Here is a 23,153-nt window from a genome sequence, read left to right as displayed (position 1 = left end):
AGACCAGGCTGAGGTCCTAGTGTGAATCTGTGGCAAAACTAGGAATTGAATCCAAATCATGTGTGTCCTGGTCCAGTGCCTTAAATGCAAGACCATCTTCCTTCCATTCATTTCAGAGGGACTGTTTTCCTCTGGGTAAGATACTACTCAGCATGGGTAAGGGTGGAAGGATCAAGGTCCTAAAAGAGTATGTGAATGTCTCACCTGAAAATGACCCAGAGAATGAATACACTTGGCCAGATCCTCAGCTGATGTAAATGGTGTCCCTCCATTGAAGTCAATGGCTCTGGACCTGCTTAGACCAGCTGAGCGCCAGGACCAGTCTATGTAAAAGTGACACTGTGAGGTCCAACTTGCCCAGAATTTCCAGTTCTGTAAACACAAGTCGTGATGGCGCACCGCTCTCAAGCATGCCCCCTTGTGGCACGGTGTGGACCTGCAGTCTCACTGCCCTCTTTCGCTTCCGATTGCTGTCTTGTCGGGACTGATTCCCAGACCGGAGTACTCAGGCCAAGATTCCCCCCTTTGTTGAGCTTATTTATTAGCTCTTGTACAGAGCACAAACTCTTTGGCCCCCCACGTCCACCCCCGCCTCTGGGTGCTAATTCCGGAGCCCCATAGCCTCCTCCTGCACCCATGTGATAATTCCAGTAGGCGTATCCTCCTTGTATTCAGCACAGCTCTCCTCCTGGGACCTGGGCACTATATGCCAGACAAGCTCCTTCTCTTAGGACCAGGAGACCCACAACACTCCCCCTGGACCTGTGTTAAGAATTCAGTCCTTCCGGCCCTGCCCTGTAACAACTCCACAGGCAGCAATCCCAATCCTCCCCTGACCCCATGTCCCTGGGAGTTCGTCTCCTTGGGACCCTGCTCTCTCTAGGAGCACACCCCACCAATTTAGCTCTGGTAGCTTTTTCTCAGGCCCACGTGCTCGTTAGCCAGTTAGCCATGAACCAGCCACCTAGACAGTTAATTACTTACAGGCAGGAGGAAAAAAGGGGTGATTTGCCCCGGCTCCCATTTGAGAGGGCCGGGTCAAACCTGAGTGGTGTTGTGACCCCGGGTGTCAGGTCACAATGCTCACAGCAGGAAGCAGGGCCCTGCCCCATGGGACTCATAGCCTTTAAGGCCAGAAGGGACCATCATGATCATCTTGTCTGATGTCCTGCACATCGCAGGCTACAGAACCTCACCCACCCACTCCTGAAACAGACCCCTGACCTCTGGCTGAGTTCCTGAACTCCTCAAATCATCATTTAAAAACTTCAAGTGACAGAGAATCCCCCATTTACACTAGTTTAAACCAGCAAGTGATCCCTGCCCCATGCTGCAGAGGAAGGCGAAAACCTCCCAGGGTCTCTGCCACTCTGAACTGGGGGGAAATTCCTTCCTGACCCTAAATATGGTGACCAGTTAGACCCTGAGCATGTGGGTGAGACCCAGCAGCCAGACACCAGGGAAAGAATTCTTTGTAGTAACTCAGAGCCCTCCCCATCTAGTGTCCCATGTTTGGCCATTGGGGATATTTGCCAATTGCAGTCCTGGATGGGCCATATGCCATTGTAGGGGGGGAGGGATAGCTCAGTGGTTTGAGCATTGCCCCCTGCTCCTAAACCCAGGGTTGCAAGGTCAATCCTTAAGGGGGCCGTTTAGGGATCTGGGGCAAAAATCTGTCTGGGGATTGGTCCTACTTTGAGCAGGGGGTTGGACTAGATGACCTCCTGAGGTCCCTTCCAACCCTGATATTGATATATATATATATATATATATATAAAAATACCATCCCCTCCATAACCTTATCAAGCTCAGTCTTGACACCAGGTAGGTTTTTTGCCCCTGCAACCTCCCTTGGGAGGCAGTTCCAGGAGCCAAATCACCACTCTGGGGAGAATGCACTGTGGGCTCACTCTCCAGCCCCCTCACCCCAGCCTCCTCTCAGTGATAATCTTGTTGGAAGGTTAAGGGGGCCTCAGTTTCAGATTGTGTCCCCCACCCAAACAAAACAAAAAAACCTTGTGCAGCCCTGATTACAGTTGGCCTGAAATGAGCTCATCTCCATGAATAAGCCCATCATGGGTAGACTGGGTGGGGTAGCTCAGTGGTTTGAGCATTGGCTTGCTAAACTCAGGGTTGTGAGTTCAATCCTTGAGGGGGCCACTTAGGGATCTGGGGCAAAATGAGTAGTTGGTCTTGCTAATGAAGGCAGGGGGCTGGACTTGATGACCTTTCAAGGTCCCTTCTAGTTCTATGAGATAGGTATATCTCCATAAAATTTAAAGGGACCAGTCATCCCATGATGTAAGCTTCTACACTACATTAAAATACGCTTACACACAATGAGCTTCTTTTGTACAAACCCACAACACAACTGTACTCTGCAATGCGATTGCCTTCATAATCAATTATTTTTAACCTGGGTATCCTTTTGAAACAGGCCTAGGAGAATAAATGGTGGCAGTTTCTATGTACAATCAACAACCTGACCCAGCTCACTTCGGTATTATTTAGGTCGCCCAGCGGCATTTCTCTGTCCTGGGGCTAAGTATCAGCTGGTGATATTGCCTGTTAGCTCTCACTTTCTGTATCTCATGGGGCTGAGGGTCCTTGGCATCTCCCCTGGCGATGGCCCCATTGTATAGGTTTTAATTTCTCATAATAAAAGTGACCTGTTCCTGGATGCCCGTCACTAAGTTCTCTATTGACTTTCCCTCCTGCTCTATCACAGTAAACTCTCCTTCCCCTCTGTCCCAGACTAAAGGGATTTTTTGCTGCTTCCATCTATTTTCCCCAGCATGCTGGGCTAACTCAAGGAAAGCCTCCCAAATAGTCCTGGATTTCAGGTTTCCATTATTCTACTCGAGCTTCATTTTCCAAGGGAGACATAGAGCTAGTGACTTTTCTGTCGCCAGCTGTGAAGCCGCCATCTTGGCCAAGGTCAGGGATTAGAGCTGGGTGAAGAACTGATGTCGGGTTCCCTGGCCATTCTGAAAGAGCAAAAAGAAAAATTCGGTTCAGGCTGAACTGAAACTAACATTTTTTTAATTATTTTTTTAAGCAAACCAAAAAGTCGATTGACCCGAAAGGAAATGTTTCATTTGGTTTGAGCTTTTTTACATGATTTTAATTTAAAAAAAAATTGAAGTCAATTTTGAAATGAAAAGTCAGAAAAATTGAAAAGTTTAAAAATGTCAAACTAAAAAGTTTCTGTTTTAAAGATTTTTTAAAAGGTCTTCAGCTGAAACAGTTCAGAAATTTGACATGAATTCGCACAGTGTTTTGGTTTTGGTGGTGGGGAAAGTTGCAACCAAAAACTTTCACTCAGCTCAATTGGAGATGAAACCAGGGACCTTTAGAGGTGACCCACCGCCTTCTAGAACTTTAGCTAAAGTCTATGCCCCATAGCTGTCAGAAATAGAAGAAAGTCAGATAAAGGCGAAAAGAATGATTAGGGGACCTGGGAAAACTTTCATATTAAGAGAGAATGAAAGGACTGGGATTGTTACTGGAGACTTGTAAGGGGACATGATAAAAGTATATGAACTAATGCTTGGACTTGAGATGGAAGATAGGGAACTTCTGTTCTGCCTGTCTCATGCCACAACAACAGGGGGGAGTTCAATGAAAAAAGGTTGCAATTTCATAACCGATAAAAGGAAATACTTTTTCATACAATGTGTAATTAGACTGTGGAACACACTGCCACAAGGTGGTGTTGAGGCAAAGAAGTTAACAAGATTCGAAGTGGGAGTGGATGCTTATATGGGTAACAAGACTATCCAGGGTTATAACAGTTAATGTTAAAAATACTATCAGAAAGGAGCTAAAATCTCATGTTTCAGGGCTCGAACCTATCTCTCACTAGCAGGGGTTAGGATGAGACCTTCATATGAGGACAGATAATCCTACACGTGCCTACTGTGGGGTTTCTTGCAATTTCCTCTGATGCATCAGGTGTTGGCCATTGTCAGAGACAAGATACTGGACTAAATGTACCTTGGATCTGATCCACTCTGGCAGTTCCTATGTGACCTCCCAACTCCAGTGCAACTCTGTCAGAGCAGCAATTCCCTTTTGAAGACAGGTATGTCACATTCTCCAAGAAAAAATAACCCCCAGTAAAACAGTCAGAATCAATCCATCGAGAGCCAGTTCAAGATGGATTTAGTCTGAGGCAGAGCAGAGGAAATCCAACCTATCAAGGTAGTTTTGTGGCGCTCATTACTAGGGTAGCTGAGCTCTTCACAAACACTAATTATTTTATCCTCCAAACTTTCATATGGAGAGAGAACGAAAGGATTGAGATTGTTTACCTCCGTCCTGGGAGCAGTGACTCTGACAAAGATTTGGGGGTCATGGTGGATAATCAGCTGAACATGAGTGCCCAGTGCAATGGTGTGACCGAAAGGGCTAATGCGATTCTGGGCTGCATAAACAGGGGAATCTCGAGTAGCAGCAGAGAGGTTGTTTTACCTCTGTATCTGGCACTGGTGCGACAGCCGCTGGAATGCTGTGTCCAGTTCTGGGGTCAACAATTCAAGAAGGATGATGATACATTGGAGAGGGTTCAGAGAAGAGCCACGCGAATGACTGAAGGATTAGAAAACATACCTCATAGGGAAAGACTCAAGGAGCTCGACCTATTTAGTTTAACAAAGAGAACGTTAAGGGGTGAGTTGATCACAGTCTCTAAGTACCTATATGGGGAAGAGAAATTTAATAATAGAGACAAAGGTCTAACAAGATCCAATGGCTGGAAGTTGAAGCTGGACAAATTCAGACTGGAAATAAGGTGTAAATTTTTTAATAGTGAGGGTAATTAACCATTCGAACAATTCACCAAGGCTCATAGTGGATTCTTCATCTTTAAATCCCTCTATGAGGTGGGGCAGTATTACGGTCCCCTTTTACAGATGTAACGGGAACATTAAGAGCCAGGCTTTGATAGCCTTACACATATTGATCTAAAATTCCAGCCCAGCAGCCGTGATCCTATTGGAGTTAATGGATCTCCTCATGGAATAAGGTGCTGTTCCCCACATGTAAGGATATTTGAACTTGCCCCAATGTGACTTGCCCCTGATCTCTCCGGAAATCTGTGGCAGCAGCAAGCATTGAATCCAGATATCCTGAATCCCAGGCAGGTGACTTAATCCCAAGACCATCCTTCCCCATATCTGGGAAAGATTATAGAATATGAAAAAGGCTCTGGGTCAAATGAATCCTTGCTGTAACCCTATTGACTTCAATGGCGTTGCAGGTGGGATGAATTTGGCCCTGTTTGTTTACACACACTGCATAATTACTGCAGGAAGCTTAGTGTATCAGAGCAGAATTATCAAAGCCACCTTGGACACAACCATATGGCAGAGGCTGGAAGATTAGCATGTTCCAGTCCTTGTTTGCTGGCTGTCAGCCTGTCTCCCTTCCCAGAGAATGCACTCTCCTCCCAGCTTCAGAGTCTGGCCTGATTACAAAGCCCAATTCTATGTGGCAGATTATTATGGGAATCTTAAAGGGCAGCACGCCAGTTTTTCATGCAATATATTTTCTGGAAGCACCTTCTCTTTGATATTGTCACTGCCCAGATACGCACGTCTCCATGTTCTTTCTGTGTTTCCATCTCCTGCTCCAGATATGGCTCCCTCGGTGGGGACCTCATGAACAGGTGGGGCCAGATCCCCAGATGGGGTTGTAAATCAGTGTCACTGCATTGAAGCCAACAGAGACAGCCGATTTACACCAGCTCAGAATCTGGCCCGTCATTTTGTGACCACTCTGTTGGTCGGATCCACCAAAGGTCTGTCCGCAAACTCATTTCTTCAGGGCTGGCGGAGAGCAATGTGGCATGCTGCAGACAGCATCCAGCAGCAATGGGTGTGACAGCCGCCATCTGGCTGCAAAGCCAGGGAACAAAAGGGGGAAGGCTGGCCAGAGCTGCCTGCTGTACTCCATCTCTCAACAAGGGGCATGTCTGGGCATGGTGGGGGTGTGAGCATGTACCCCATGCACTGGCGAGCGTTGGCAGGGTGCACCTGCCACGCTGCTTCAAAAGAGTAGCAACCCCAGTGCCAAGCAAATCCTGGGCCAAATCCTCAGCTGGGGTAAATCAGCCTAGCTCCACTGAGGCTCTGCTGATTTGTTCCAGCTGGGAATCCAACCAATTATGCCTGGCATTGGTGTCATGCTTTCCTCCACCACACTGCTTGCTCTCCCCAGGCTCGCAAAAGCCAAGACGTGGCTGGTAATGTTTTCCTTCTCCCAGGGAGAAGAGCCTTCAAATACAGACCACTTACAGTCACAGACATGCACTGAGTTTGTCAGGACTTAACTAGACAAAAGGACAAACAGACAACATCAGCTGTAAGAAGGGCACCGTTACGGGCTAGATCTTCAGCGGCCGTAAAGCTGTTTAGCTCTCGTGGCTCTCACTAGAGGATCAAAATGAGATCAGCTGACACAGATTTGTATCAAATGCTGCCCAACCTTCCATGCTCAGCCTTAATTCTGGCATTTCCTAACTGCTGAGTGCTTGGCTTTGCAACCTTAGTATTCCTTTAATGGAGTTTTTTGGATGTTATATATATTCTGTTTCCTTGAACTGGCCAGGCAAATCATATTGGCCATGTTTTTCAAGAGCGCTTTCCAGGAATAGCCTGCTGTTGAAAGCACACTGCCAAAGGATAACGTTGTCCTGTAGCCCGTATGCAACATTTGCCGAAAGGCTTGGAGAAGGCAGGAAGTCAGGTGGGAAGTTACATGCCGGGGGGATATTTTAAGGGAAGGCTTCTTCTCACGTTGCAAGCTTTCTGAGAAGACAATCTGGAGAAGCCTGAGCAGGACAAGTGCCTCTTGCACAGGCATAGTGCACACACCAGCACGATACGACTGGCAGGCTGGAGGGAAGCACAGGTTGGCTGGCAGCCAAAGGCAGTTTGCTGCTTACAAGAAATGAAAGAGAAAGGATGCAGCAGGGGAGGATGAGGATGAAAAAGGGAGGGAAAATGTGTGTCTATTATTACGACCCGCTTGGGAAAAGAGACAGCAATGGAGTCAGCGGAAAGTCAATGAGTTTCACTTTTGCCCTGGGTCCATGCGTTCCATCAGCACCTCTGGAGGCTCAGAGAACTTCACTGTTTGTCTCCTGCCTGCGCTGCATCAGCCGGATCCAGAGCTCGCTGAAATCAATGGAATCACTTCCATGCACTTTAAATTAGGCCCCAAGTCGTCCTGTCACGGGGACCCCAGGCAGGTGATGTATGTGTAACTCAAGTTACACCGTGCCGTTCTGTCACCCTCTAGTGGCTGGACCACATAGAGGCTTCTGAGTTTGCTACTGCTTTTGAGCCAGGTCTTTTAGTTCAGGAAAACTCTTTTGTGGCCCAGCCACCAGAGGGGGGCAGAGAGCCAAGCTGTGTAAGCATGAGTTACACATGGACCTGCAGTTCCCTCCAGAATTTCTCACCACAACTCCTCCAGAGAGGAGCCAATATTAGGTGCTCCCAGAATCAGTGTGCGCTGTCATCCCCCGCGGGTCTGATTGAGAGCTGGAACTGCAGAACACGGAGCCTCTATACAGAAGCACACAGTGCTGCTCCTGGAGCATTGGCCCTGACCCAGCAAATTATTTTTCTAATTATATTTCTAATATCAGCTTCCTCTTCCAGTTTCAATATGCCAGCCCCGGGGTGGAGGAAGGCGGCTCCTTGATTGCAACCACACTGTTTGGGTTGTGGGGGCGCAGCTGCCCTTAACGGGGTAGTACACTCCTTCCCACCATCCCTGCCACATATCTCAGGTCCACATTTATTACAAAAAGGAAACTTAATATAAAAATTCTCCATCCCAGAACCAAAGCATCAGCACTTTCGCTCAGCTCTCTAACATTTCTCTGCGTCACGCACAAACGACAGCTTACCTTTTACCCGTCTTGCATTCCTTGGGCACCCAAAATTTCTGAGAAGGTTGACAGGAGTTTAGACATTCAATGAACACAAGAGCTACAGCTACGTTGAATATGTCGCTTGTGTGACAGTCGTCAAAACAGTGCTGTTCAAATTGCTTGTTAGAAGAATTGTAAGTGTTGTGACTGGTATATTTCCTCGTGTTGTTTACTGATGGCTTGTTTCTTTGTGGCTATACTTTCTTAAAAGCAATGAAAAAGGCTTTTTTTAAAAAAAGAGGAAAAAATACCTTTTTTGCTCATTGTTTTCCAATTGTGTTTTGTGCCCAGCTCAATATAAAGTGGTGTTTAAAAGTGTATTTGATATGAATGTTTTCGGGATTGTGAAACAATTGTTCTTGGAGGAAAACCTGTTTTCAAAGAACAAACATTTCTGCCTGTAAAAATCCCATAAATAAACCTCTCCAGCACATTAGTTTCGTAAGTGAAGACCTAATCCGAAGCCCACTGACACCAGTGAATGTCTTTCCACTGAAGAAATTCAACAGTTAAGCAACATTAACTTGGCCACATTCTAAGCGTGTATTTAGCAACGTGCACAGTTATGCAAAACTAGAGCTTCTTGAAAAATTTTGGATGGAACAGCTTTCCATCGGTGTGACAGGGTGTACTAAGCCCCCCTGCTTGAGGCCTCACAGACCTACCGCACCCCGCCTCAAAAAAGGAGCAGTGAAGGTGAGTCCTCCGGCCCTGCCTAGAGAGGCTGCAGGGAAGCAGCCAATCAGAGCCCAGCAGGCCCAGTTAAAAGGCGCTGCAGGGCCTGAGCAGATCAGTTCCCGGAGGGGAGCGGAGGAGCAAGGAAAGTGCTCTTTGCTGGAGTTTAAGGGAGTGCCAGAAGACGGGTGCTGGTGAGAGTGGCATTCCATGAGGAAGAACTTCAGCCCTGAGGGAGGGGTGAAGTGGAAGGGGCTATGTGGGAACTGGCCCAGGGAATACAACAGCAACTATTACAGGAAGCAGCACAGGGCTGCTATGTGTTGAGTCCATGGATCGGGACCCGGAGCAGTGGGCGGGCCTGAGTTTCCCCACCGGCCACTGGCAGGGTGGCCTAAGCCCTGAGGAGGGGACAAGGTTTGTTTAGAGGCCCAAGTGGAGGGCAGGACTTGAAGAGTCTCCAGGGAGGAGGCCCTGCGGGCACTGCGCTATACCAAGGCAGACGTGCACTTAAAGCTAGCCCGGAAGGGGCTGAGGACTGAGCTCAGAGACCGAGTTAAAGACATTATCGAGGGCACAGGGACAGGCCCTGTTGGACCTTTTACCCCCCAAAGGGGTTAATTCCTCCATTTTAGATGTTGTGTGACTTAGCCAGAGGGCTAAGCCACTGAAGACCAACATGATGAGGGCACAAGCCAACGGGGAGTGCCAGGCAAAGTAGAGAGTGCAGGTTCGCACCCGCCAACAAAAGGCCCTCACAAGAGGTGAGCGCACCCCATCACAATCGGAAAATGCTGTTTTGTCAAAATCAACATGTTTTGTGGGAACACATCGAAACATATCATTTTGATACGGTCAAAATGTTTTGTGTTGATTTCATCATGTCACTCCAACTTTCTCATTTCAATGTTTGTATTATATTCGAAATTAGTATAGAATAGAATATAGTCAAAAGGAAACTTTTTAACTTGATCAAAGCAAAATGCTACAGAAAGGTTAAGATTTTTTCCAAAACAAAATTGTGGTTTCATGAAAAATTTCAAGGTTTCTACTTTTCATCCAGAATCAGAACAAAAACAAATTTTGAGATTTCAAAATTTTTCACAGCTGGAAATTCCGTTTTTCAGCCAGCTCTATGCAAAATACTATCTGTGTTACATGTGCAATGTGTCAAAATGTTGTGGGAATGAATCTTAAATTTAGACTTTTTTCTTTGTGCATTTAAAGTCACATCCCCAGCACTGCATTAATCCACTTTCTCCCTCGTTGAAAAGGGCACAGCCATCAGAAATTGGCAATCTAACGCTAGGAAAACCTTGCCTTGTCATTATGTGAACCCACTGAAGCAAGGGTGACTTTCCATTATCTAGAGTGGTGCCTTCGAAGTACTGCATGTACTATGTGTGATCAATAGTGTTTATATCTAGTGTGGTTTCTTCTGGCTGGCTTGCCCTGGAGGTGTCGCACATAAGAAATGAAAACAATTGACTACCAGCAGAAACTAAAGGTCTCATGAACTCTGTTCTAAAGGCCAACTTATGGCATTGGAAGTACATGAGCTTTCCAGCTGACTTCACAGGCAGTAGCACATACATGTTTACAGGAAGAATTTGGACTTAAAGGGATCCCAACAGCATGCAATCTAGTCAACTTTCAATGACCAGGAGTCATACAGTTGCTTCATCTGCCCTTGGGTCCCTATGTCAGTTTTTATGGTTCAGCAATCACAGTTTAATATTGCTCCAGAAACATTTTTCTCTCCCCTTTCTGTGTGCACAAGATCCACATAAACAAATGGGAAACTGTCCCCGCAGCTACTTGCACATGTGATTCACTTTGCTCACAGGGGCAGTCCCACTGTAGTCACCTGATGGGCCTGTTTCTCCTAAGAAGCAGGAGCAGCTCCGTGTACACCAGTGTGAATGCAGCTTCGGTGAGAGGAGGGGCAGACTGGGTAAAATGTGAGCAATGTGAAGTGCTAGTGTCGATGTTTGCAGGACCGGGGCCTATCTGACTCCAGGGGGAGAGAGTGAAATTGACTCTACACAAAGTGCTGTCAAATGCACAAGGTAATGGTTAAATGCTAGAGGTGGTTAACAATGAGGTAGTTAATTATATATTCTCGTAGGCAGTAGTGCTCAATAAACCTGTCTGGAGGCTGAGGGCTGATCCTGATCCTAGAGCTCTGGGTGAGCACAAAATCCTAGGAGCCTCTTTAAGTTACAGGAGACTGCCAGGTTGTCCTCTGGGCCCCTGCGCTGCTTGGAATCTTTGCAGTGCCCCAATGCTCTCCTTCTGCCTCCAGCATGCCAGGGCAGGGGGTCTTACAGCTGTGCTCTGCAGTGCCGACACCCAGGGGATTCTTCCCCAGCCAAATATGGGGCTTTTAGGGCCTCTTCTTGCCTCTGTTTCTTGGTGTAAAGGGGCTGGAGTGTGGTGAGGACCTCACCCCTAATCTGCGCCTGAGAAAAGTAAACCCATATATGTCATCTGCAGGCCTTGTGGCCTCTCACGGAGTCCTGCTAGTGTCAGCAGGGTGGTCAGCTCTCCAGTCTGGACAAGAGTCTTGCAGTAGTCGATGGTTTTCTTAAAGCACCAGATCCTGAAGTCAGGAGAATCTCAGCTTCCGTTGTAAAGAAGTACGTTTCTAGCCCTCACAGTTGGCAGAGAAAAGCTTGACAACGTGACCCCTGTGTGCCCCCCAAAACAGAAGGCAAATTGAGAGAGCCCCACATTTGTTGTTTTAATAAAATCCCATGATTGGCTTAACAATCTCATGATTTGGGGCGGGGGATTTGACTTATGGTTTTTGAGTTTAGTACGGTGATACTGTTTCCCAATGAGCAAGGTACTGGCCTGGGACTCTAGTCCCTGCTCTACCTGTTGTGTAACATCGGACAAGTCAATTCAATTCTGTTTCCCCTCCCATGTTTTGTCTGTGCTCAGATACAAGCAATGGGCAGACAGATACAACTCTAAGGGTGCATCTACACGGCAGCAGGGAGGTGTGATTCCCAGCTCATGCTACCTCTGATTGAACTGGTGCACTAAAAATACCAGTGTGACCACCTGAATACGAGCCCATCCGAGATCCTAGATACATACTCAGCCCGCTAGCCCAAGCTGTCCCACAGCCAATGCTATTTTTAGCATGCCACCTCGAGCAGAGCTAGCGTGTGTACGTCTCCTTTAGCTGGGAATTCCCAGCTGCAGTGGATGCATACCCTTAGACCAGTGGTTCCCAAACTTGTTCCGCCGCTTGGGAGCTGCTGGAAGCAGCGGCCAGTACGTCCCTCAGCCCACGCCACTTCCAGCAGCTCCCATTGGCTTGGAGCAGCGAACCGCAGCCACTGGGAGCCGCGATCGGCCGAACCTGCGGACGTGGCAGGTAAACAAACCCGGCCCACCAGGGGCTTTCCCTGCACAAGCAGCGGAACAAGTTTGGGAACCACTGCCTTAGACAGACAGATCTATGTTAGATTGTAAGCTGTTCAGAGTAAGTCAGGGACTGTCTCACTCTGTGTTTGTACAGCGCCTAGAGTGGCAGGAGCCTGATCTCTGTTAAGGCAATACAAATAATTTCAGCTATAAATGTTGAGAAGTATTTTTGATCTTTTACATAAGAACATAGGCGCAGCCATACTGGGTCAGACCAAAGGTCCATCTAGCCCAGTATCCTGTCTTCCGACAGTGGTCAATGTCAAGTGCTTCTGAGGGAATGAACAGAATAGATAATCATCAAGTGAGCCTCCCCTGTCACCCATTCCCAGCTTCTGGCAAACAGAGGTTAGGGACACCATCCCTGCTCATCCTTGTTAATAACCATTGATGAACCTATCCTCCATGAACTTCTCTAGTTCTTTTTTGAACCCTGTTATAGTCTTGGCCTTCACAACATCCTCTGGCAAGGAGTTCCACAGGTTGACTGTGCATTGTGTGAAGAAATACTTCCTTTTGTTTGTTTTAAACCTGCTGCCTATTAACTTCATTTGGTGACCCCTACATAACATTAGCTTTCCAGAATTCCCTTAGAAAAACCATATCTTAACTGTTCACAGAAAAGGAACACACTACATCAGGTCAGTCCTTTTTTGGTTCAAGCAGATGCGGTTTGTGATTCACAGAAGGAAAACAAGAGATGCGTGGAAATTATACAGAAACAGAATCTGGTTAATTCTACCTTCCCCTCAGTCTTACAAAAAAAACCATTATCATCATGGTTTTGTCCTGCACGGAAAAAGAACCTTTGTGGAAACATGAGATCCTGGGGAAAGTAACCAAATTGAGCTTGTGGCATGGTTTGGGCTGAAGGTTGCTTTTCGTCTTGAAACCAGCAGAGTTTGCCCGTCCCCAAATTTGGAAACTTTGGAAAGGCACTGTAGCGGGGTGGTCACCCCGCTCCTGCCCTGAAGGGCTTAAAACAGCCCTGGGAGAGGGCTGCAGCAGGGGAAAAACTGGGCTGATTGGGGGGAGCAGCCGCAGGTGGGGCCACGCCGCAATCAGACTACAGCTGGTCCTATAAGAGGGCTGAGGGCCAGAGACTGAGACAGCCTCTCTCTCTAGCTTTTGAGAGAGAGAAGGACCTGGCTGCCTGGGAGCTGAGAAGGGTGGAGCAGTGCTGGGGAAGGGCAGAGGGAGCTGGGGAGCTCCAGCCTAGCAAAGCCCCAGGCTGCAGGCCGAGTTAAGGGCCCACAAAAGGTACTAGGGCTGCAGAGGGGCAGCCCAAGGATAGGCAGAGGCAGCTGGTCCAACCCTGCTTGCCAATGATGAGTGGTTTACAGACTGCCGTCTGCCCCAGTGAGCGGGGCTAGACGATGACTGGCAGTAGCCACTGAGGCAAGGTGGGAATAGAGGGTTGGGGGTTCCCCTGGGTGGGGAGACCCAGATTGTGGGTTACTACGGGGGCAGAACCCTGACATAGAAGGGCACCGGGGTCCAGGAGGGACACGGGGGCCAGCAGCAGGCGAGACACCGGCCAGCAGAGGGCGCTCCGGGCTGGAAGAGCTAATTCCCAGGACGACCAGCAGGAGGAGCCACGCCGGTGTGTCGTCACCCCGCCACAGTCCATTGCTGAGTCCATTCTGAAGATGGATTTGACTGGATCATCAAAATTTGGTGGAAACACACGGTCAAATCAGCTGGTCCTTTAAAAAGAACAGTGTCTTATTTTAATCTGGAGAGAGTGAACGTGGGGCCAGGACAGAGCTGTTTAGTGGATAAAGACTCTGGAGTGGGAGTCAGGAAACTTTCCATCTTTTCCTAGCTGTGTCACTGACCGGCTGGGTGACTTGGGAAAGGCATGGCCCCGCACTGTGCCTCTGTTTCTCCTTCTAGCCTATGTCTGTGCCGTCTATTTCAATTGCAAACTCATCCGTGCAGGGGCTGTCATTCCCGAGGTGGATGCCCAGCGCACTGGGGCCCTGCTCTGTCATACAAATCATAAGAAATCCATAAAAATGAAACCCTGCCTTGTGTGTCCCAAGCTGTGCTCTGGTGGAGGCCCCTGGGAGCCAGCTCGGGAGCAGCACGAAGGCAGATAATGAGGAAAACATGGCATGAGTCTTGATCCTTTTGTCAGCGATCACAGTCAATAGAAAAGGCTGGAAGCTAAGAACAACTGAATTGCAAGCTGTTGCCTTAGGGATCCTCTTAGTAATTTAGTGTTTTCTGTTGTTTGACTGATTTTTGTTTAATATTTCACCAAGTTGTGACGGCCTTGGAAATGAGGCTCCAAAAGCATCTTTGGAAGTTTGCTAACAACCTTCCCAGTTATGGCCCTCTCTCCACTGCTCACTTTAAGGACAAGTTATCATGATCATAGAACCGTAGGGTTAGAAGGGACTACAAGGGTCATCTAGTCTAACCGCCTGCCACGATGCAGGATTTGTTGTGTCAAATTGTGATAGTCCAACTCTGCACTTAGGTTCAAAACACTTCCATGCTCCTTCTCAGGCCCCGGTCTCCATACCTGGGGACCCCTTTAGTCCACGTTTCCACATCTCGATCACAAGGTCCTCAAAAAGTGCAGTTGCTTTGCAGTACCTCGGTCCAGGTTTGGCTTCCCTGACAAAGGGTGTTTTACCCACCACAATCCCCTTAACAACTGTCTGGTGTGCTGAGAGTTTCATCCTGAGAGTTTCCACATCTGGAACTCAACATGCACGACTTTAGCACATCTCGCCACGTACAACTGGGACCGCACCTGCGTCAGCGGGTGATGGTCGCCTTCCAGACCTGGGCGTGGCGAAGGTGTCCACGTGGTGTTCTTTCTGACCCCACCGTGCACGGTTCACCTCGGAAAAAGACTGCACCACTTCCAAGCCCTAACAAGAGCTGGAACGTCGAGATTGGAATTGTGGGCCCGGAGTCCAGAGAAGCACCGAGAGACCTCAATGGGGGACGTTCAGGACCAGAACTGGGTGGGAATTTTTCGCTGAAATGGCTTTTGCTGGAAAATGCTGAGTCACTAAAACTTTTCATGGAAATGGTACAGTTTTGACAAAACTTTCTCAGGTCCAGGATGGAATTTCTGGTTCTAAAGGGAAAGCCAATAGCCACGGGGTTAGGACACGCAGCTGGGCTGAGGGAACCACAGGTTCACATACCTGCTGTGCCTGATTCACAGTAGGATTTTTGAACCGAGGTTTTCTACATCCTGGATGAGTGCCCTAACCACTTGGCTACAGAGCCAGTCTCCTAGCTGTACAGCAGCTGGCAAGGGGATTCCCAGCTTAGGTAGCCATACGCATGCTAGCGCACTAAAAATAGCAGTGTGGCCAAGGGATTGTGGAGCAGGATTGTATTCCGGCAGCTAGCCTGTGATTATATTTAGCAGGCCAGTTCTGCTCCAGCTAGCATGTGCGTGTCTACCCAAAGCAGCTGGGTGGCCAGGCCCTTCATCTCTCCTGTTGGACTTCTTCCACTTTGTATAAATAATTAAATCAGACACTTGCTCTATAGCCCGGTGGTTAGACCAGTTGGGGATCCAGGCTCGAGTCCCTGCTGCAAAGCAAGACCTTGAACCTGGGTTTTCCTCATCCGGGCCCTAACCACTAGGATGTTGGCTGGTTCGAGGCATTTGTCTCCCAAATGCAATTCTTGTGTTCTGACCAGTTCTGCTCAGGACCTGTGACAATCAAGCTCAGCACATCGGGGGCACATTGGAGTTGAAAAAGTGGGCACTGGTGTCACAAGGGGTGCTGCTTTGGAGCTGAGTTCTATTGTAAACCTAACCCTGCTGTGTGTCTACATGGGCGCCTGTGGTATCATCTGATGCCAGGTCGCGGTGACTTTATTAATACTCCAGGCAGCCAGACACACAGTGACTCATCAGTAGGTCTGAGGAAGCATATTATTACTGTTCATGTTGCTCCGCCTTCAAGACTCCTGCCTACCAGGAATCTGTCCAGTATAAATATTTATGGCTGAGTTATAAACTCCTGAAAATAGGGCTTTCGAGCGGAAATGCTGACAGAGCCGTAACTCTAACGATGCTGGCAGACATCACTATAATATTCTTTCAAATCGAATCGGTACAGTAAAAAAATGTAATAATCAGGCTACCGCTACAGTCGCTCGCCAAGTAGCTTGTCCTTTTAGATTGGTTTTCAATGAGTGTCATCGTGGTGGGGTTACAAACATTGCTATTGCTAAGTACTCGCGGTTCGAAGAGCTTTGAAAGCGTCTGTCACCCAGTCGGTTAGAAAATGGTAGTATTTTCTCACACCGTGTGAGCTGTACCTTTTCAGCATCGTTTATAAGTCGTTAGCCTTTATAGTTTGATACATTGTGCGGATCGCTTCAAAAGCAGCTGCTGTGGGGTTAGCATCAGCTGGCTTGGTGTTTCCAGATTTCCAGCTTTCATTAAGATTCGGGATTTTGTTTTCTTTCCCCCTTGCTTTAAGCTGTCCATTGCTCTGCGGGATTGGTGCAGAATAACCGTAGATCGCTTAGGGGCCTACACACTTTATTGGTGCTCTTTCCTGCAGGGTTTCTCGGTTTTATTTTGGGAGCTGAATTTCCCTGCAGCGTTCTAACCTTCATGCTGAAGAAAAGGGTGCTGGCTTGTTCCTGGGGTCTGCTTTCTGATCACGTGATCCTTTGGTACCTGCACTGAGGAACGGTTAATCGGTGCAGTAAATTGCCCTGCAAGACAGGGTTCTGTCTACTTTAGGAATAAAGGGGACCAGCAAAATTAATATCAGTAAACTTTCAAGGAAAGAAATACAGCTGAGTATTTGCTCTCTCGCTGTGGTCCTACTATGGCCACCATCGCATCTGAGCCCCTCGCAATCTTTAATGCACTTATCCTCACAACACCCTGTGAGGTAAGGGAATGCTATGGTCCCCATTTTACAGATGGGAAACTGAGTCACAGAGAGACTAACTGACTTAACCAAGACTGGGCAGGATGCTTGGGGCGGAGCAGGGAATTGAACGTGGGTCTTCTGAGTCCTAGGTTTGTGCAGTAGCTAGTGAACCAGCATTTCCTTAAGCTTAGAGCTGCTCTTTACCACCGAGCTCAAGCCATAGGGGCTTGTGAGTAGTACAGTCCCTGGTTAGTTTCTCAGACAGTGACTCATTTTCTAAATTTGTCCTGGTTCTTGCTGCTGAGACCAACCTGCTTCTGGTCCATCCGTGCAGGGAGATCTTTCTGTACGTCATAGAGAACCCTCCCGTCCTGCCCCCTCTGACAATGGCCCTCTGCTCAAACGCATCCATGATGCAGCTTAGCTCTAATCTTTTAAACACCTCCAGCACAAATCTGGCAGGTGGCTGGTTGCACCCAGTAGAACTGGGGTTTGGCAGCCTGGGGAACACAGATTGGATGCCTCTCTCAGTGAACACTGGGAGTCTGTGAGGAAACCAGCCTTGGTATTGGCCCATTTCAAGGGCCTACCTCCCATCCCACACGCCCTGTCTTATATCCCATCAACAGATGACAGAGCTGAACTGACTATATTGGGGGTAACTGTGTCTCCTGTGCTTGTCAATGTCCTGACATTGCAAGAGTGGACAGGATTGCAGATACAGTAATAACCCAAGCAGGTGGAAGCAGCTCATTTTTATTTTCTTTATTGATTTCACTTTGTAATGCAGAATACACATCCTGAGTGTATCTATTATAAAAACACCCAGGCAGCCTAAAGATCTGAAATCTGTAACCTGAGCTGCTTGTTTCTTAAGCCATGGAAGTAATAGGCAAGTGCAAAAGCTTTGAAATCCCCAGGCAAGCGGGGAGGAACAATGAAAACACTGGATGTTTCAATGCATTGACAATGCCTTCATTTGCAGTATCCTTTGGATGCATAAACAGGGCAATGTTGAGCAGGAGTAGAGACATTATATACCTCTGTATTTGACACTGGTGCAACTGCTATTGGAATACTGTGTCCAGTTCTGGTGTCAAGCAGATAAATTGGAGAGGGTTCAGAGAAGAGCCGTGAGAATGATTAAAGGATTAGAAAATCTGCCTTGTAGTGATAGATTCAAGGAGCTCAATGTCTTTAGCTTAACAAAGAGATGGTTAAGGGGTGGCTTGATCACAGTCCATAAGTACCTACATGGGGAAGAGAAATTTGACAATAGAGGGCTCTTGCATGTAGCAAACAAAGGTCTAACAAGATCCAGTGGCTGGCAGTTGAAGCTAGACAAATTCTGATTAGAAAAAAGGTACATATTTTGAACAGCAAGAGTAATTAACCATTGGAACATTTACCAAGATTTGTGGTGGATTCCCCATCACTGGAGAGATTAGCTGTTTTTCTAAAAGATATGCTGTGGTTCAGACAAGAATTAATTCAGTGAAGATCTCTGGCCTGTGTTATACAGAAGGTCAGCCTAAATGTTCTCAGTGGTCCCTTCTGGCTTTATAATCCATGGATCTGTAAATATATGTATCTTTTTGAAGCACTGTCTCTGAAATACGCTTTTTGAGAGCACCAGGTGATACAGAAGTGCTGAAAATTCACTGCCTCCCACTGAGGTCAACAGGAGCCACTTGGTACATTTGTAAATCCAGACACTGATTGAGGTGTCTAGATATAGCTTTAGGAGCCCAACTTAAACTCCCACTTTGAAATCTTTTCTTCAAAGTCACATCTGGAAGTATTGGCTTTGGCAGGTGGCACATCAACAGAGCTGTGGCGGTGCATGCACACCCTGTCCCCCTTCAGGATGGATTGTGGGTGCGCTGACACCACAGTTACAGTCTACCAGACTGTCCTGGACCTCACAACAGTGCGGCCCAATGGCCAGAGTCAAAGCGGCAGCCCTTGGATTCTGGGCTGTGTGGCCTAATGGCCTGAGATAATATGGCCACCCACAAACACAGGGCGGTGTGGCCTAGTGGCCAGAGTCAATACAGAGGCCCTCGAGTGCAGGGCAGCATGGCCTAATGGCCAAACCCGGGGCCGTCACCAAAGGGGGTGGCAGCCAAGGTAGGGGGACCCGGGCCCATCCGACTCCACCAGGTCCCAACTGGGGGCCCTAGCAGTGGTGCAGTGGTCTGCCACTGGGTCAGCGGGGAATCCAACCACAACACACTGACCTTACATGGGTGGGAGATACCACTCACCCCAACTCCCTGAGTCACTTCCTACCGGGCTTCCTGAAGCTGCAGTCCAGATGACGTTGGGGTTGCCGGGCTCCTCGGCACAGGTAACTCCCTGGGACTTTGACTCGAGCCAGTCAGCTGTAGGCAACAGGTCTCAGAATCTCCAGCTCCCGCAAGCAAGGGCTGTAATGGCTCCGGGGCTGGAGCCTCCACCAAGTGTCCTTCCTCCTTGGTGGTCAGCCTAGACTGAGCTGGGCTGCTGTCCTTTACACTAGCACAGCAGTTGGAGCATTCCCAGCATGGTCTGAGGGGCGGGACTTCCTCTGCCCATAGTGTGGGGTATGCATCCTGTCACAAGGACCTTCAACAGAGGGGTGGATTGGTAGGTATGGTTAGCATCAGAGTCAGAATATTTGAACACTTTATTCCTGATCCTGCAGACATTTACACATATGAGTGACTTAAAATAGTCCCGTTGAACTCTACTCATGTGCATAAAGATACTCGTATACATCAGTGTTTCCACAGCTGGGGCGTTAGACACTTCCACCATTCACAATCAGGGAGGGGTGTGTCAGTAGCTTTCAACAAACAATTGAGTGCAAACTAAATTCCCATTTGTGGGTTAAGCTTGTGGTCTTACACAAGACGTATCAGTAGAAAAGCCCTGCACCTGTATCATTCAGGTATATTACATGCACTGGATCCAGTGTACTGCATACAGTATTCTGAAGAAGGTAGTAGAGCCATCTTCTGTTCAGACAGGAATAACTGTTGTTTTTCTCTGCAGAGCTAGGTAATACTTTGCAAAAGACAATGCTGCAACTCAGCAGGGTTGTTTCGTAGGCAGATACAGTATCTTGAATAGACTATTCAGTAGTGTATATTTTTTCTCATGCCTTCACTTTATAATAATGTGTACAGTTTTCATGGATCATACTGAGTACATTTGCAGCACCCGTTCAATTAACCGTTAGCAAGTCAGGCTCTGCAAGGTCAATATGGAATCCCCAAACTGATCTAACTAGTTGCCTTATTCTCTTTTCATCAGGGCCTTTTGTTGCCAAGGCTTTTTTGGAACAGCATGCTTTCTATTTAGGGTGTCTTTGTGATTTAGCTGAGAGAAGCACAGCTGCTTTTAAACTGCTTGAAATGACCTTGCGGTAACAATTAGCAGGTCATGCAAGACGGAGCACAAGAATGCCTTTGCTTGCTGTTGGCTATCTTAGCAGAGGAGTCTGAGAATAGCCGTGTTTCTCTTTCCAAATATCTGGATTCTGAGTTGCATTGTTATGAAATGAGTGACACACCAATGTCTCTTATGAAGAAGATGCTTTCAGATAATGCTCGGCATCCCATAACCCATAGGGCATCAGAACAGATTGCAAATTACACTAGGGCCTGTCACCTTTGTAATATTATCGTTAATATTTGTATTGTAGCTCCGGGGAGGCTCCAGCATGGCCAAGGACACTCCGTCCCATGCCAGTGTAAAATGGTATTGTAATTCACACCCGCGCTCTGGCCCATTTATAATGCCAGGGTGCTGTAAAGGGGCCTTAGTGTAAATGAAAACAGGCCCATCAGGTCAGACCTCCAGCTGGTGTAGATCATTGTAGCTCTGTTGAAGACACCAGATGAGGATCTGGCCGTAAATAGATGTATCATTCACTCTCGTGCTCGCCTCCTGAATGGGCCTGCAAATCACCAGCATCTATTTGCTTTGACTGATGTTTCTATATATTTCTCTCTCTATATATTTCTAATATACTAGTGACTATAATAAAACTGCTTGCTACAGTATGTGGCATTCCAAAGGGCGGGTACTTGGGTTTTGGTTTGGTTAGTGATATATTGGGACAGTTCCAGCTGCTTTCACCATATTACTGTCTTGACACTGCAGGAACCTCCATTTGTATTTAGTGCATGAGACTCACCTCTCTGTAACCTTCCTTCCCTTCTCTCTTGGGCTTTATGAGTGTCCAGGAACCTCCTGTGACATGTTTGAGCCCTTTGGGGTGTCACCTGATGTGCTGGGGTGCCACTGAGTCAGCCTATTCTGCCAGCCTGGGTCCCCTTTACCTGGCCCTGCTGGGCTAGGCTCACAAGCCTCTTCCAGCCAAGCACACAGGCAGCGCCATACCCAGCTGCACAGACAGACAGAGATCCGCTCTGGAAAGATTCAGCCTTAGGGGCTTGCTCCAATGCTCTGGTGCCCACTCCTTTTAAGGGACGTACAAACCCAAAGTTTTTATTAAATTCACCCCCTCCCTCAATGTGGAGGGAGGTGTGCACACTTTTTGGCCCTCTTTCCCCCCCCCCCAGTTAGAAATTGCACAAACTGGGTTTTATTATAAACAAGAAATAAGTTTATTAACTACAAAAGGTGAATTTTAAGTGAATATAAGAGATAGCAGACAGAACAAAGTAGATTACTGAGCAAATAAACCAAACATGCAAGTTAAGCTCAATAGATTTAAGAACAGGTTACACAATGTAATTTCTTACCCTAAATGTTATTTTAGGCAGGTTGCAAAGTTTCTGTGGTTCAGAGTTCCAGTTATATTCCTTTTCAGACTGGACCCCTGTATCAGTCTGGACTCCCCCCCTTGCCTTCCCTTCAGGTGGCTTTAGCGGTCTTTCTTCTTGGGCAGACAGGCCATGGAGAGGAGGAGCCCCATTTTCCTTCCTCCCCACCCGTAAATAGGATTTACATGAGGTGGGAATCCTTTGTTTCCCAAACTTGACCCCGACTTCCCTTCCAGTGGAAAGTTACAGGAAGTCCCAGGTAATGTTTAGTATCAGGTGACAAGACCACATGAGTCAGTGGCAGTATGGAGTGTCCACAGGAAGGCCAAGCCTTTTCACAGTCCATTGTCCTCACTGATGGGCCATCCGCCCTGTCTGGCTTTTCCATTGTTGTACCGGAAGTGTTAGCAGTGGGCGTCACCCAAAGTAGCATAGTTAAAAACAGAGACATAGTAAATATTCCTAACTTCAGCTACAGAAATGATACAGGCATACACATTGGATAATCCCATTCAGTAAATTCTAACCTTTGCAGTGATATCTTACAAGACCCATCTTGCATAAAATACATCTCAGTTATGTCATATTCATATCATAAGCACATTTTCATAAAGAATATGGAGTGGAACATCACACCTCCTTCTGAGCAGCCACAGGAAACAGACCCTGCCACCTGGGTCTTGTAGGGAACCGTCCCACTTTCTCAGCCTGGAAGTAGCAGGGGTCAGGCTGCTGGGAAATACTTTATCAAAAGGCTGTGGGTTGGTTCTGGTGGGGTTATTTTTAACAAAGAAAGGCTTTTGGGCGATGTGAAAATTTTTTAGTTATTTTCCTGTGGTTTGAAATTTTTTGATTTTTCAACAAAACAACTCAGAACAAAACTTTAAACTGAACAGAATTAAAATGATTTTTTGTTTGTTTCTTGGGGGGAGGTTCAGGGTTATTTGGGAGTTTACCCTTTCCCCCTCCCCCCACCACCACCAAAAAAAGAGGGGAAGAAACAAAATGAAAACAGAAAAATTCTCATTTAGATTCCCTCTGATTCGAATCAAGACAGGAGTTCATCATTTCCGACTGATTAAAAACTCAAATTCTTAGGCTAGGTCTACACTACCCGCCTGAATCGGCGGGTAGAAATCGACCTCTCGGGGATCGATTTATCGCGTCCCATCGGGACGCGACAATCGATCCCCGAATCGACGCTCTTACTCCACCAGCGAAGGTGGGAGCAAGCGCCGTCGACGGGAAGCCGCAGAGGTCGATTTTGCCACCGTCCCTACAGCGGGGTAATTCGGCTGTGATACGTCTAATTCAGCTACGCTATTCGCGTAGCTGAATTTGCGTATCTTAAATCGACCCCCCCCTTGTAGTGAAGACGTAGCCTTAGATCATTACATTTGGCTTTGTCTTGGTTGTGTGCATAACATGAAAAGTCTCTTGCCATCTGTCCTC

The sequence above is a fragment of the Terrapene carolina genome, unplaced genomic scaffold (genome assembly GCF_002925995.2).
Source record: "Terrapene carolina triunguis isolate 2854851 unplaced genomic scaffold, T_m_triunguis-2.0 Scaffold35098, whole genome shotgun sequence".
Lineage (NCBI taxonomy): Eukaryota > Metazoa > Chordata > Testudines > Emydidae > Terrapene > Terrapene triunguis.
Note: the sequence above shows the minus strand (reverse complement) of the source record.